The 14618-nt window shown below is 43.9% G+C and overlaps 1 long non-coding RNA gene across 1 annotated transcript in view; it reads left to right on the plus strand.

Annotated features, from left to right (window-relative positions):
* Positions 1-1620: 1620 nt before the first annotated feature.
* Positions 1621-14618, plus strand: part of LOC139185335 (uncharacterized) — a 128227-nt gene continuing 115229 nt past the window's right edge. The window contains exon 1 of the long non-coding RNA XR_011568961.1: positions 1621-1682. This is a non-coding gene — a long non-coding RNA (uncharacterized lncRNA). The remainder of the gene's footprint in view (positions 1683-14618) is intronic.

Consider the following 14618-nt stretch of genomic DNA (forward strand, 5'->3'; position numbering starts at 1 on the left):
AGCATGTGGGTGTCTGCTTTGCGGTTCAGTTCCTTGGCTCTGGTTGGGCTCCAGGGAAGTATACATATCTTAAAATGTGCGAATGGGAGGAGTTCAAGGAACATGACTTCTGCTGCATCTGGACACCATCCTTGACAAGATGAGAGTGGCTCCAGAATGAAGAGTGAATTTAAGAGGCAGAAGGCAAGTGTTTCAGATAGCTAACCAGCTTGGACCGGAGGGTGTGTGCTGAGAGACAGTAGCAGACAGGAGGTAATTAAGTATTTACCAGGAGCTGACTGTATTTGGAACTGGAACCATCTGAACCACAACTGGCAATAACATTAAAAAAAAAAAATAGCCCAAATATAAAATGCTCAATTAGAAAAAAAATTCAGAATCTATAACTGTTAAGATAGAGAAACTGTACCCAACTTGTGTTCACAAGTAACTTTCTTTCTTGGTCTTCCTCTAAGTCAAGAATTGGCAAACTACTGCCCCCTGGCCAAGAACCACCCACACCTCCTGTTTTTGTTTGGCCCTTGAGCTAAGAATGGTTTTTACATTTTTAAATGGCGGATAAAAGTCAAAAGAATGCTTTGTAACTTGTGAAAATGATAGGAAGTTCAAATCTCAGTGTCCACAAATAAAGTTTTATTGGCACACAGCCATGCTCATTCAGTTATGTATTGTCTGTCGTTGCAGAAGTAAATGGTTGCACAGAGAAGAAATGGCCCTCAAAGCTTGAAATATTTACTAATGGCCCTTTTAAGAAAAAATTTGCCTGCTCTAAGGAAATTCTTGCAAATTAGGCAGTTAGTAGCTCTTCCCCAAGAAATGAGTTCCATTGAGAAATCAGGAAATGCTATTTTAAATAAAATCAAATGTTCTTTAATAAGCTAATGTGACAAACAACTCTACCAAAAAAAGAAAAGGAAAGGAAAAAAAAAGAGCTGAGGGAGAGAGAAGCAAAGTCTTTGGTGTTTTCTAAACTTATTGTCCCTGGAATGTTTTCTCTCTCTCTCTTGTTCTTTAGAGGGCTCTTTTGTGGTACTAATGTTCCATGGAACATGACTTGGTAAATACTGATGAGAAGTAATTGGGGATTTATACATACACAATTGGGGCAAGGGTGGGGAAATCCAGCTACTTAGAAAAAGAATTTCTCTCAGAGGGAAATTTTTTTTTGTTGTTTCATAAAACATTTTCTAGGTCATTTGGCCATGCAAAATTAGCTTCCAGAACTCGATTTGGAAGGTGGAAAAAGGAAACAGAGAGAGTGTTAAAATAATTCCGCATAGTAGAGTGAGGACAACTTGGGGTTTGGGGCTGGGCACAGACTTTATAATTTGTGGAGCCCGTTGCAAAATGAAAATGTTCAACATGTAGCAAAAGGTGCCATTAGAGACACTAAAATATAAAGCTTTTTTCTTTCAACTGCAGTGTTTCTCGCTGTCCTGCTGGTTTTAATTTATTTAATTCCTGTTCCCTCAGGCATAAGGACTCCACAAGGGCAGATCCTTGTAGGCACCTGGGATTTGGCTCTGGGCATGCGCATGCCGCCCACCATCTGCAAGCTCCCTCTGCCACCAGCCCCCAGGCTAAATGCCCTGCCCAAGCCACGGTGGGGGAGTCAGACCAGACTAGTCCAGTTCCCACTGGCCGGCCATCCCAACCTGCCCTGGACAGGCAAGCTGCTCTGGGTAGGTCATAGGTTGAGGGTGGGAAAGCGGGGTTGGAGTCCCAGGCAAAGGTGGGAGGTAGTTCAAGGGGATGAGGGTGCAATACCCCCCTTCAAGACAACCTGCCCCTTGAAGGCAGGGTGTTGACAAGAGGGCTGAGTGTGAGTCCCAGACACACGCTCTGTTGACCTGTCAGACTTCACTTACAAAAGCACAAATTCAGAGATAAAATTCTTAAGGATTTCAAGACAGTGAGCACGAAGCATGAAACCCGAAGCTCAGGCCCTTCTGAGCACAGGTGCCTGTGGGGCCTCCTTAGTCCGACCCTGTGAAGCCAGGTCTGGTGCAGCCCAATCACTTCTACTTTCTGAAAAGAAACGACTCCGAACCTTCACTCCACACCCAACTGTTGGGTCAGCAGTTGCCTTGGCAAATTAAATTCTAAAGGGACTGATTTCCTTGTTTGAGTCCATGCCAGGTGAGGGAACAAAACAGTAGTCGGGAGGCAGGGCTAGGAGGAGACTCACATTTCAGCATAAACAAGAAATTGGACCAGAGGTGGCCGTGAGAACACAGTCCCACTGGGAGCATGCGGACATTTTTGGTTTCCAACCATGCAAGTGACCAGAGCCAGCTGGAAGGCTTGGAAACAGCCAGATGGCCCACACTTGGGTTTCCCATAGTATGACTGATGCTGTACGGGGAACATGGTGAAAATATGTAAAAATCATCTGAGGATACTTAATAGTCCATTTTTCACTGCGTGCATTTCCCTATGCTAGAAGTAAATCTAACTGTGGTCTTGTGCTGCCTGAATTTATCACTATTAATCACTAGTGACAAAAACCAGCAGCAAAGGATGGTGATAGATCTTAACTCAAGTTGTGGTTTCTACTTCATACCTCAACTCCCATGTGACTTGGGGGAGAAACTGGCCATAGGCCAAGACATACTCTTAACAAGTAAAAAATATATAATGCATCTTTTCCAGAAAAAAAAAAAAAAAAAATTCAAAGCAAGGAGGAACAGAGCTGCCTCTGGCCAGCCAACCTGGCTTTGATCAGAATTGAGTGATGGAGAACATGGGATGACAAGCAATGACCATTATTTATCTCACCTGACCAGCTGACAACATTCAGCAAATCAGGACTGACTGACAAGTCACTATTTATTTATTTTAATTGGTGGCTAATTACTTTACAATATTGTGATGGTTTTTGCCATACATTGACATGAATCAGCCATGGGTGTATATGTGTCCCCCCATCCCAGCCCCCCTCCCACCTCCCTCCCCATCCCATCCCTCTGGGTTGTCCCAGCGCACCAGCTTTGAGTGCCCTTTTTCATGCATCAAACTTGGATTGGTCATCTATTTCACATATGGTAATATACATGTTTCCATGCTATATCTCTCAAATCATCCCACCCTCGCCTTCTCCCACAGAGTCCAGCTTTATATCAGTCACTGTTTATTGAACACTCGTCAAATATCAGACATTCTGCCAAGCCACTCTCATGTACTATCTCACTTAATAGATTCTACCAGGTCATTATCCCCTGTTTTACAAATTGAGGCTTGGAGAAGTTACACTTATGTACAATTACACAGCCAGTAAGTGCCAGAACTCTGATTTAAACCCAGGTCTGTGCTTGTCTAGCCCAACCTAGTCATGTCTAAGAAAGTCAGTCATGTCTAAGTCAGTCATGTCTAAGAAAATGAATTTCTACTGGCCTTTGCTGAATAGTAAAACTTGTCTTACTCTTTTTTTTTTTTTTTTTGTCTTACTCTTAAATGTCCATATCCAGAAGGTACTGAAGCTGCTTAGATATTTTGTTAATTATAGTAACCTAAGATAAATCACTTTTCCAAACAGGAGATGTGAAATAGTGAAGGGGATTGATGGCATGATATCTAATGTTATTCCTTTGATTTGAAATGTTTTACCTCCAAGGTTGGGGCTTCCCAGGTGGTAAAGAACCCACCTGCCAGTACAGGAGATGCAAGAGACAACAGCTCTGGGTTCATGGGTGGGAAGATCCCCTGGAGTAGGAAATAGCACCCCACTCCAACATTCTTGCCTGAAAAATTCCACAGGCAGAGGGGTCTGGTGGGCTACAGTCCATGGAGCCATCAAGAGTCGGATGCAACTGAGCCCATACACAAAACCCTCCTAGATCGAGGACTGAGGTCGTCTCTTTCATGCCTCATTTTATCCTCAAGTTCTTACGTATAGCTAAGCTAGCTAAGTCACTTCAGTCGTGTCCGACTCTGTGCGACCCCAGAGACAGCAGCCCGCCAGGCTCCCCGGTCCCTGGGATTCTCCAGGCAAGAACACTGGAGTGGGTTGCCATTTCCTTCTCCAATTCTTACATATAGCAGTCACTCAATAAATGCTGGAGAACATAATGCTTTGAGGAAAATCTTGAGATGGGTGGTCAGCTTCTTGAAACTTTTGGTAGCTAGCACAATAAACAGCTGTTTTAGGACAAGTAAAAATGACTTGAAAGAATAACCATTAAAAAACAAAAAAACACATCTACCTCACCCTTGTCATTGTGTAGCAGTGTATCAATTCCAGAGGGGACAAGTAGCCAGTCTGAGTCTCCTACCTAAATCTCTGGGCTGACTTGCCTGCTGTTTCATTGAGGCTACAGAAGCCATTCACACTCAGCCTAGAAACTTGGGATTTGTCTTCCCCTTCAAGCTCCACGAGCAGCCATGGTTAGGCTCTATCATTGAAGTATCTCTCAAATCTGTTGAATTTCTGTGTCCATATGTAAAATGTATTTGGAACACAGACACATCCTTTAAGTATTATGAAAATGAAAGTCACTCAGTCGTGTCTGACTCTTTGTGACCCCATATACTTGTATCGGGCCAAGCTCCTGTGTCCATGGAATTCTCCAGGCCAGAATACTGGAGTAAGTAGCTATTCCCTCCTCCGGGGGAATTTTCCCAACTCAGGGATCGAACCCAGGTCTCCCACATCACAGGCAGATTCTTTACCATCTGAGCCGCCAGGGAACCCCTTAAGTATTATATGTAGCTGCTTTTGCCTTGCCTATGCAGACTTGAGTAGTTGTAACAGAGACCTTGTGGTCAACAAAGCCAAAAAGATTTGCTATCTGGCCTTTTATAGAAAAAGTTTGCTGACCTCTGTATCAAAGGCACGTAGGGATAGATTCAGAGCTGTTTCCCCTCAGAGTTCAGCCGCTCCTTCTCCCGTCTTTCCCTCCTTACCACCTGCTTCAGAGCAAGATGTGGCCCCGGGCTTGTGAAACCCCGCTTACAGATCCTCGCTCTCTGTCTCCTCTGGTAACCTGGTCATCAGTGCTGCTGCTTTTTCTTTATCCTTGCTTTTTCTTGCCTCCCACTCTATGCTCCAGAAATATCAGATGGCTTAAAGTTTCCCCCAAACATGTATTTTTATATTTCCTGCCTTTTCTTGATACTCTTTTATTTTAAAAAATTATTTATTTATTTGGCTGTACTGGCTTTTAGTTGAGGGATGCAAGAGCTTTAGTTCCGGCTTGGGGGAATCTATTAATAGTTCCCTGCCCAGGGATCAAACCCAGGCCCTCTGCACTGGGAGCACGGAGTCTTAGCCACTAGACCACCAAGGATGTTTCTCCTTGATAATCAATACACAAGATTCCCCCTTTCCATCCTCCAGTTATTAATCCTCCCACACTCCACAAACTCATACACATCTGCCTAGGGATTTTGTGGGACCCAGAGCAGCTAAAACAAAACTCTAGGAAATCTTTTTCAATTCTACCCTCTCTTACATTTAATCACTGGCCCTCTGCACTTTCAGACTCTTCACATACTTGCTCTAGTAAATATCATGTTATGTCCTAGTGAATAGAGTGACTAGCCTTCCCCATGTTTCATTCATTAGCTGACTCAGGCACATGTGCCAGGCAGTGTGTGAGGTGCCGTGATTGAGTCAGACATGGTCCTTGATTTGTCTGGCTGGGTAGACAGTTATTAAACATGAAAACAAGTACATAATTATATGTTGTGAGAAATGTCATGGAGGGAAAACAGGGTGCTTTGAGGAGCATTATCTGGCAGGCATGTAAGAGACATTCAAACAGTTGGTTGGATTGGGCTGAGTAGAAAAAGATGAGCTAAAAGAGACAGGCTGGCCAAACCCTTTCCTTTCAAATGAGGCTCTCAGGCACAGAGATGTTACGTGGCTTCCCCAAAGTCACACAGCCCCTAGCCGTCAATATAGCCACATGCAGCCCATTCATTAAATTCGTTTGGGCCATTCCAAGTCTGGTGGTCTTTATGTTATCCTGTTTACCTTATTGTCCAATGAATATTCTTATCAACAGTCATCAAGTGCCTGTGTGAGAACTGTATATGTGTGTTTTAATAACTCACCTGAATTTGATCCCAGTTAATCAGGCATATTGATTAATTAGTGAAAGGTGGCCCAAAACAGGGACAAGAAGAATTTCCGAAGACTTCAAAGCATTTACCAAGCTATCCTACATTCCCACAGCCTTTTCTTCCTCCCACATTGCCATCGCCCTCCTGGAAGCTGATGTGGGTATATTTTGTCATAGTATTTTCCGGAGATGGTGCTGGAGAGAGAATAGGATAGCCTCAGAAGCTCATTCCCCCAAACCTCAGGTGGCTGGAAGATGCTGTTCTATCAGAAGGCCTTCCTCTGACTCTCCCATGTGATGACAGTTTCAGTGGGGTCAGGTGGACATGGACTGATCGGCAGCTGATACTGAGATGCAACCAAATTGAGGCAACCAAAGTGGTTTTGAGCAACACCAGGTGAGCAGGCAGTGAAATGCAAGGCTGCAGAGATGCAGGACCTTGGTCTACTTAAAAACATCTCTCTTGCAGTACACCCGCTATGTTCATAATAGTGTACAGTGTGGGGGCAAAAGCTTGCATCTGGGGGCTGGTATTGAATTCTCGGTTCTCTATTCTGAGGGGGGTGACTTGGGCGACTCAGCTTCTGTGGGTCTGTTTCCTCAAATGCTGATCAGAAATACTGAGGGCTGGTGTGAGGGTTACATGACTTCAAGGATGGAAAGAGATTAGCCCAGGGTGAAGGCCCAGTGGCAAAGCCAGATCCATAGAGTCTGATACTCTCCCCTGCGCTGCTGCTGCTGCTAAGTCACTTCAGTCGTGTCTGACTCTGAGACCCCATAGACGGCAGCCCACCAGGCTCCCCCGTCCCTGGGATTCTCCAGGCAAGAATACTGGAATGTGTTGCCATTTCCTTTTCTAATGCATGAAACTGAAAAGTGAAAGTGAAGTCGCTCAGTCATGTCCGACTCTTAGCGACCCCATGGACTGCAGCCCACCAGGCTCCTCCGTCCATGGGATTCTCCAGGCGAGAGTACTGGAGTGGGGTGCCATTGCCTTCTCCACTGCCCTTGGCACTGTCCTGTATTAACATACTTAATCCTTTCAAAGCCCCTCAGAAATAAGTACCAATCCCCTCATTTTACTACATGAGGAAACTGAAGCACAGAGAGGTTAATCACTGTGTCCAGGACACACAATCAGTAAGCATCAAAGCTGGGATTTAAACCCAGATGGACTGGCTCCAGCAACCATGCTTGTCAGTGCTACACTAAACAGCCTCTCTATAAAGATGGGCTAGGGTTTGTTTTTACATTGACTATTCCTCCTTTTGCCTTTAAATTGCCAATTCCTTCTGTTCAAATATTCTATGATTACCTTATTATCTGAGCTGAAAATTTGAAATATATGTTCAAAGAAAGGCTTCTGTGCTGCAGAAGGTAAGACATTTAGAGGAGAGAGGCAGTTTTGAAGGTATGGTTTAGAGACTGCAAAGTTGGAATTTCTAAAACATTTGTGGTACCTCAAGGGGACATCACGATAGAATATTTGCAATCAATTTTATTGTTGTTTAGTCCCTAAGTCGAGCTGACTTGCAACGCCATGGACTGTAGCCTGCCAGACTCCTCTGTCCATGGACTTCTCCAGGCAAGAATACTGGAGTGGGTTGCCATTTCCTTCTCCAGGGGATCTTCCAGACCCAAGGATCGAACCCATGTCTCCTGCATTGACAGGTGGATTCTTTACCACTGAGCCACCAGGGAAGCCATTGAAATCAATATTATCCTGAAAAAGCCAGCATAGTAGATGAAGATATTCTTTTCTTTGCCCTTTAAATCCTTTTAAAAATAGACTGTGTGAGATTCACAGCCTGCATGTGGAGCCCTCTCGGAACATGAGCAATTGGCAGACTTCGAGGTAGGGTAGGGCCCCCCCTGCCTCCCCCTCCTCCCCTCGGGAGTCAGGGCCCTCTCTGAGCACTCCCGTGGGCCCATTCATCCTACCAGGAGTTCTCGGTCCTTCTCTGAGCACTCCCGTGGGCCCATTCATCCTACCAGGAGTTCTCGGTCCTTCTCTGCTCCTCCCTTCTCAGATTCCAAAGCAGACAGACTCTTTATTCATGGTATCCAAATGGTTCTCAACTCCATGGAAACACACAAATCCAAAATAATTTTTAAAGAATTTTAGTGCCTTTATTACTTTTTGTATTCCAAGATTTTCTGTAACCCAGGATTCTGCTGCTGCTGCTGCTGCTAAGTCACTTCATTTGTGTCCGACTCTGTACGACCCCATAGACGGCAGCCCACCAGGCTCCCCCGTTCCTGGGATTGTCCAGGCAAGAACACTGGAGTGGGTTGCCATTTCCTTCTCCAATGCATGAAAGTAAAAAGTGAAAGTGAAGTCGCTCAGTTGTGTCCGACTCTTCGTGACCCCATGGACTGCAGCCTACCAGGCTCCTCCGTCCATGGGATTTTCCAGGCAAGAGTACTGGAGTGGGGTCCCATCGCCTTCTCTGAACCCAGGATTCTGGTCCTGTCCAAACTTTAGTCTTAGTAGATACAGGAAATGAGGGGCAGGTGGTGTGAGACATTCTGGGATAGTTTTGGAGTGGAGGGAGAAGGAACTGGTATCCTTGGTTGTCTCTGGGGAGGAAAGTCATGGCTGAAGGAGAGGATGAGAGAGGATGATGCAGTCCTTTGTACCTTTTGAATATGTGCTTACGTGAATGTATTACCGATTCCAAAAGAAATGGAGAAAAATGAAGAGACAAAGGTGCATGTGTCTTCCTCGGTGAGCAGGGTAGGTGGTGAAAGGCACTCATGTTGGAACGATAATCTTCCCAAGTAGATTGGGAGGGAGGGGCAGCTGTGATGGACTAGCCTACACACAGCCCCTTTTATGAGCCACATGACAGCCCTAGCCCAAATCACTCTTCCTTATCTCTACCAAAGGAAGTACAGCATATAAACGTAAAACACAGGCTCAGCTCCACCACTGCCAGCTGTGTGACCTTGGTCCTATTAAATCTCTTTGTGACTCAGTTTCCTCCTTTGTAAAGTGGGAACTAATAGTGGGAGTTAGGAGATTAGCCTACCAGGCTCCTCTGTCCCTGGGGATTCTCCAGGCAAGAACACTAGAGTAGGTTGCCATGCCCTCCTCCAGGGGATCTTCCCAACCCAGGGATCGAACCCAGCTCTCCCACATTGCAGGCAGATTCTTTACCATCTGAGCCATCAGGGAAGCCCTGAATAAGACCTGATATATAACAAATTGTCAAACACCCATTGTTACTACAGGCAGTCCTTGCTTTGCATAGCCCCAGTATGTACAAACTTGTTGTCACATTTTAAGAAACACTAGTCCCCTTGTAACACAGATCATATTTCAGTTACCATTGTATATTAAATATAACTGCATAAAGTACAAATTTGCTGCTAGCTCTTCAGTCCACAAATCACTACATAAACACCAGATACACACCACGATCAGGGAATGACTAGTTGTGCCACTTATTTTAAAGCCTAGTGGGTATTGGTAACTACACACCTGTATTGGGTTCACGCACAGACAGCAAAGCACTTGATTATATGGCTTCTTTGTCTTCCAGCGATAAACCCACATGCCATTTTACAGATGGTTAATCAAAAAAGAGGACTGTCCAACAAAGATGTAAGTGCAGCAAATAAATGAAAACTGATAAGACTGGAAGTAGAACTGTGTGTGACCAAAAGATCTGAAAAATGGCAACATCAGAGCAAAGATGTAAGATCTAAATGGATAGCCATGATGCAAATTGTATTGAAAAAGTCCAGTGAATATAAATACAGGCTCAAATTCCTTCAACATCTTGTCATTTAAATTGCACTAGGAACAGAAAGCTGGTCATAGTTGAAATGGAGCATTTACTTCTGCTTTGGATTCTGTGCAGTACGGCAGTAACTTTTACTCCACTGTGCAAATAACCTTGCAGGATTTGAATCTAATGTAAATGAAGGTAGGAAAAAAAAAAATAGGTGGCCACAGGAATGTTGACACGCCTGCCATTACTGAGACTCTAGATGTATGGACAAAGGAATTTGGTGAAGGTATAAATGAGGAAAGTGGTTGTGACAAAAAGGAGGAGGATGTCCCAGAAAAAGTGATATTGAAAAACATCTGACATTAGAGAAAACCTTAGAGCGATTTCACAGCATTGAAAGTTCAGTGGATAAATGTTGAAAAGATCCAAAGGAGCATGAAAATTCACTAAGGCATGTAAATGATGCTTGCCCTGTATTGCGAATTATGTGAAGAGAAAAAGAAGGCAAGCACTGTTCAAACTACTCTTGATAAGTTTTTTCTTAAACCAAGAAATAGAACACACTCTCAAAATTCCTAATGTTTTAAATAACAATGTATTATATAAATAATAGAGTTACTATTTTTTCCCTCTACCTTTATAACTGACAGTAAGAGGGTTTTAATTTTGACAACAAATTTAAAGGTCATGGAACAATCCTCATTTTTCCCTTTGACTATTTAGGTCAGTTTGAATGGCGTCAGCTTGCATGGTTATGTTTATGGTCCTGTGCTGCTGTGCAAAGCAAGATTACCTTTACTTCCTCCTGGAAAAGTACAGAATAGCATTTTTTGGTTGTTGTTTTAAATTGTGGTAAAATACACATAAATTAACCATTTTAATGTTTTTAAGTACTCAGTTTAGTTACATGAAGTACTTTCACAATGTTGAACAGCCATTATCTCCAGAATATTTCCATCATCACAGACTGAAGCTCTGCACCTATTAATCAGTAGTGCCCCCTTCTGCCCCTCCCCCTGCCTCTGGTAACCACCTTTCTTTCCGTCTCTATGGATTTGCCTATTCTAGATGAGCTTATATAAGTGGGCTCATACAAGGACACATTCTTTTGTGTCTGTTTTATTTCACTTAGCATAATGTCTTCAAGGTCGATCCATGCTGTGGCATGTGTCAGCATTTCATTCCTTTTTATCATCTAATAATATTCCACTGTACAAACATGCCACATTTTGTTTATCCACACATTTGTTGATGGACACTTGTGTTGCTTCCACCTTTTGAACACTGAGAATAATGCTGTTACAATCATGGGTGTCCAATAAGAGACTTTGAAGAGTAGTTATCTCTGAACAGTAGGACTTGGGCTTACTTTTCATTTCAGACCCTTCTGTACTATTTGATTAAAAAAAAAACTATGAGAACATGATATGTTTATAATAAATAGATCAATAACATATAATACTGTGGAATTTGGAAAATCCTACCACATGGGAGTGGGTTAAATGTAGACAGTGTGTGTGAAGGCACCAAGCTTGCCGCTGGAACATAGAGGTAGGTACCTGGTAGCTGCTACTTACACTGGAGTTAGAATCGGATGCTTCTCTCTGGGCAGAGGGTATGGGGTGCCCTAGACTGGCAGGAGGGTGGAACTCAAAGGGCTGTGCTAGAATTTGCTTTGGTGACCCATTTGGAGGTGGTTACCTATGTTTTGGTCCCTTCCCAAGAAACCCAAGGTCTGTTACTGCTCCATAGTCATCCCAGCTTTCCTTTTGTGCCCCTATCTGGGCTTGTCCTCCTCAACCATGAATACCAGGTCTCAGGCAGCATACCATTCTTAAATCCCCTCTAAGAAAGTCCGTGTTCTTAGACATTTCTCCAAACAAGACAAACAGATGGCCAAGAGGCACGTGAAAAGATATGCAACATCACTAATAGAGAAATGCCAATCAAAACTACAATGAGGGAACTTCTCTGGTGGCTCAGTGGATAAGAATCTGCCTGCCAATGCAGGGACGTGAGTTCAATCCCTGGTCTTGAAAGATTCTACATGCCATGGAGTAAATAAGCCTGCATGCTACAACCACTGAGCCCATGCTCTAGAGCCCAGGAGCCAAAACTACTGAGCCCATATGTTGCAGCTTCTGAAGCTTTTGTGCCTAGAGCCTATGTTCCACAAGAGAAGCCACCATAATGAAGCCCATGGACCACAGAGGAACGATAGTCCCCACTGCCTGCAACTAGAGAAAGCACACACAGAGCGATGAAGACTCAGTGTTATATCCGCCCTCCCAAAAGAAAATCATGTCTAAACAAAGCGTTTTAAAAAACTACAATGAAATATCACCTCATATCAGTCAAATTGGCTATCATCAAAAAATCTACACACAATAAATGCTGGAGAGTGTGTGGAGAGAAGGGAACCCTCCTACACTGTTGGTAGGAATGTAAATTGGTAAAGCCACTATGGAGAAAAGTATGGAGATCCCTTAAAAAACTACAAATAGAGCCATCATATGACCCTACAAGGAGACGGCAATGGCACCCCACTCCAGTACTCTTGCCTGGAAAATCCCATGGATGGAGGAGCCTGGTGGGCTGCAGTCCATGGGGTCGATAAGAGTCAGACACGACTGAGTGACTTCACTTTCACTTTTCACTTTCATGCATTGGAGAAGGACATGGCAACCCACTCCAGTGTTCTTGCCTGGAGAATCCCAGGGACGGGGGAGCCTGGTGGGCTGCCATCTATGGGGTCGCACAGAGTCAGACATGACTGAAGCGACTCAGCAGCAGCAGCAGCATGACCCTACAATCCCACCCCTGGGCACATATCTGGAGAAAAACATGGTCTGAAAGGATACATGCACTCCAGTGTTCATTGCAGCACCATTTACAATAGCCAAGACATGGAAACAACCTAAATGTCGATCAGCAGAAGAATGGATAGGGAAGATGTGGTACATATATACAATGGAATATTACTCAGCCATAAAAAAGAATGAAATAATGCCATTTGCAGTAATAATGAACCTAGAGATTGTCACACTGAGTGAAGTAAGTCAGAGAAAGAGAAATATCATATGATATCCCTTATATGCAGAATCTAAAAATAAATGATACAAATGAACTTTACACAACAGAAATAGACTCACAGACTTAAAGAATGAATTTATTGTTATGGGGGTGGGGGGTGGAGGGAAGGGATAGTTAGGGAGTTTGGGATGGACATGTACACACTGCTATACTTAAAATGGATAGCCAACAAGGACCTACTGTATAGCACAGGAAATTCTGCTCAATGTCATGTGGCAGCCTGGGTAGGAGGGGAGTTTGGGGAAGAATGGATCCATGTATACGTATGGCTGAGTCCCTTTGCTGTCCACCTGAAACTATCACAACATTGTGAATCAGCTATATTGCAATGTAAGATAAAAGTTAGAGTGATAATAACAGTAAGAAAGTCCCTGTTCTGCCTCCTATGCCCTCAAGGCCCTGATATGGTTGTTAGTCATTACAAGTTCACGCATTCTCTACTGGCCATATAGTTGCTCTGTAAATATAAAAACAAAGTGTTTTTTAAGGACAGTAATTCTGTACAAAACCATTGGCACTTCTTTTCCAGTGTCCATTGCAGACACTGCTAATTGATTGGAAACATCCCGCTGAGACCAGAAAAGGCCTGAGAATCTTTCTGAAACAAAATCTAATGTCAATAACTTGGAGTTGGCACTTGCAATAACACCTGTTTGCCAACCATGTGACTCAAGGAATGACCTTCTTGGTCTAGATGTCAGGTGTTGGGACAGGGGTGTAGAAGGGAGATTTGAGAGCCGTGGTTTGCAGCACCTCTGAGCTCATGCCATGGATCGAGGATCACACCTGGATAGCTCAAGCACCTGCCATCCTCTCCAATTTAAAGATTAGGTGACCTTGTGAAAACTGAGCTAAAATGTTGGCCTCAAGCTGGCTACACTTCGTCCTTTTCCTGACACCACTGGTTATGTCCTGAGATGTGGACTGTGTCGTGGCCTCTCCACACCTTCCATGCACACTCTGTAGAGGACCAGGAAGGCTTAGAGCCCAAGGTACAGTCAGGAACAGGTTGGGGGCACTGGGCCATGCTGGTCAGTGCTCTTCCTGCTTCTGTTGGTCCTCCTTGTGAATTAAAAGGTCCCCAGGCCTTGCAAATCCCATCTTGGAGGGAGGCAGATACATTTTGTATAAGAAAAAGAAACAAGAAATAGGGAAATCAAATCGTCTGCTATTGTCACGGTGGAGCATGTCTACAACGAATCTGCCTACACACTTCATAGATCGAGCCACAGCCACCGAACACTACAGATGGAGCCATTAGCACCCTACCACTGGCTATTGTGAAATTTGTTTTTTTTTTTTTTTGTATCTTTGAGATCCTGGGGCTAGACATGCATCTTCCACAAGGTTTTGCTTCGGGAAACCTTGTTTATCCAGATGCTCGTCTACCACTTGTGACAATAGTAGCAAGGGAAAGTTTTCGAGGTGCCAGGCACTGTGTTAAATGTTTTATAAACATTACCTGACTTAATTCTTACAACAACCCTAAAGGTAGGGACTACTGTCATCATTTTACAGATGAGGAAATGGAGGTTTAGAGAAGTTAAGACGTTTATCCTGGTCAACCCCTGGGAGAAGAAGCAGAGCATGGATTGGAATCTATATGACTAACTCCAGATCCCCGACCTTAACTACCAGGCCATGTGAAAAAAATGACTTTCTCCTGTACAGCTTTTAAGGATAACTGTGTGAACATGATGGGCAGCTGTGTGGTGGGTTACACTGG

The sequence above is a fragment of the Bos indicus genome, chromosome 10 (genome assembly GCF_029378745.1).
Source record: "Bos indicus isolate NIAB-ARS_2022 breed Sahiwal x Tharparkar chromosome 10, NIAB-ARS_B.indTharparkar_mat_pri_1.0, whole genome shotgun sequence".
Lineage (NCBI taxonomy): Eukaryota > Metazoa > Chordata > Mammalia > Artiodactyla > Bovidae > Bos > Bos indicus.